Source organism: Pseudophryne corroboree, chromosome 6 (genome assembly GCF_028390025.1).
Source record: "Pseudophryne corroboree isolate aPseCor3 chromosome 6, aPseCor3.hap2, whole genome shotgun sequence".
Classification (NCBI taxonomy): domain Eukaryota; kingdom Metazoa; phylum Chordata; class Amphibia; order Anura; family Myobatrachidae; genus Pseudophryne; species Pseudophryne corroboree.
The window spans coordinates 410,634,949-410,637,596 of record NC_086449.1 but is presented as its reverse complement, the minus strand read 5'-3'; positions in this window follow the sequence as shown (position 1 = coordinate 410,637,596).

Sequence of the window (2,648 nt, the reverse complement as noted above, 5' to 3'; positions counted from 1 at the left end):
AATATACAAACTCCACGCAGTTAGGGACATGGTGGGAATCAAACCCATGACCTTAGTGCTGTAAGGCAGCAAAGCTAACCATCACACCATCCGTAGACCTGTTAGTGGTGGCAGTCCAATCCACATGGAAATTTTTCCCCCAGAACATTTACAAAATACTATCCTATTACTAAACTCACTAATGAGCATGCACTGCTATGGTTTTTCTAATATGCATTTTCAGTTTCTTTTAACATGCCACTACCATGTAAAAAAAAGAAATATGCCTTAACGAATATGGTAAAAACCAGGATACAAAAAACAGACAGAATATAATTTGAAGTTTCCAATTAGCTTCATTAGTCACACCAGCTCCCCGCACACACTACACTACCCCTAACCCTGTACCCGCTCCCCGTACACACTATACTACCCCTAACCCTGCACCTGCTCCCCGTACACACTACACTACCCCTAATCTTGCACCCGCTCCCCGTACACACTACACTACCCCTAACCCTGCACCCGCTCACACTATACTACCCCTAATCCTGCACCCGCTCCCCGTACACACTATACTACCCCTAACCCTGCACCTGCTCCCCGTACACACTACACCACCCATAACCCTGCACCCGCTCCCCGTACACACTACACTACCCCCCTAACCCTGCACCCGCTCCCCGTACACACTTTACTACCCCTAACCCTGCACCTGCTCCCCGTACACACTATACTACCCCTAACCCTGCACCCGCTCCCCGTACACACTACACTACCCCTAATCCTGCACCCGCTCCCCGTACACACTACACTACCCCTAACCCTGCACCCGCTCCCCGTACACACTATACTACCCCTAACCCTGCACCTGCTCCCCGTACACACTACACTACCCCTAAACCTGCACCCGCTCCTCGTACACACTACACTACCCCTAACCCTGCACCCGCTCACACTATACTACCCCTAATCCTGCACCCGCTCCCCGTACACACTATACTACCCCTAACCCTGCACCTGCTCCCCGTACACACTACACCACCCCTAACCCTGCACCCGCTCCCCGTACACACTACACTACCCCCCTAACCCTGCACCCGCTCCCCGTACACACTATACTACCCCTAACCCTGCACCTGCTCCCCGTACACACTATACTACCCCTAACCCTGCACCCGCTCCCCGTACACACTACACTACCCCTAATCCTGCACCCGCTCCCCGTACACACTACACTACCCCTAACCCTGCACCCGCTCCCCGTACACACTATACTACCCCTAACCCTGCACCTGCTCCCCGTACACACTACACTACCCCTAAACCTGCACCCGCTCCCCGTACACACTACACCACCCCTAACCCTGCACCCGCTCCCCATACACACTACACTACCCCCCTAACCCTGCACCCGCTCCCCGTACACACTATACTACCCCTAACCCTGCACCTGCTCCCCGTACACACTACACTACCCCCCTAACCCTGCACCCGCTCCCCGTACACACTATACTACCCCTAACCCTGCACCTGCTCCTCGTACACACTACACTACCCCTAACCCTGCACCCGCTCCCCGTACACACTACCCCTAACCCTGCACCCGCTCCCCGTACACACTATACTACCCCTAATCCTGCACCCGCTCCCCGTACACACTATACTACCCCTAACCCTGCACCCGCTCCCCGTACACACTACACTACCCCTAACCCTGCACCCGCTCCCCGTACACGCTATACTACCCCTAACCCTGCACCCGCTCCCCGTACACACTATACTACCCCTAACCCTGCACCCGCTTCCCGTACACACTACACTACCCCTAACCCTGCATCCGCTCCCCGCACACACTACACTACCCCTAACCCTGCACCCGCTCCCCGTACACACTATACTACCCCTAACCCTGCACCTGCTCCCCGTACACACTACACTACCCCTAACCCTGCACCCGCTCCCCGTACACACTACACTACCCCTAACCCTGCTCCCGCTCCCCGTACACACTATACTACCCCTAATCCTGCACCCGCTCCCCATACACACTATACTACCCCTAACCCTGCACCCGCTCCCCGTACACACTACACTACCCCTAACCCTGCACCCGCTCCCCGTACACGCTATACTACCCCTAACCCTGCACCCGCTCCCCGTATACACTACACTACCCCTAACCCTGCATCCGCTCCCCGCACACACTACACTACCCCTAACCCTGCACCCGCTCCCCGTACACACTATACTACCCCTAATCCTGCACCCGCTCCCCGTACACACTATACTACCCCTAACCCTGCACCTGCTCCCCGTACACACTACACTACCCCTAATCCTGCACCCGCCCCCCGTACACACTATACTACCCCTAACCGTGCAACCGCTCCCCGTACACACTACACTACCGCTAACCCTGCACCCGCTCCCCGTACACACTACACTACCCCTAACCCTGCACCTGCTCCCCGTACACACTACACTACCCCTAATCCTGCACCCGCTCCCCGTACACGCTATACTACCCCTAACCCTGCACCCGCTCCCCGTACACGCTACACTACCCCTAACCCTGCACCCGCTCCCCGTACACACTATACTACCCCTAATCCTGTACCCGCTCCCCGTACACACTATACTACACCTAACCCTGCACCCGCTCCCCG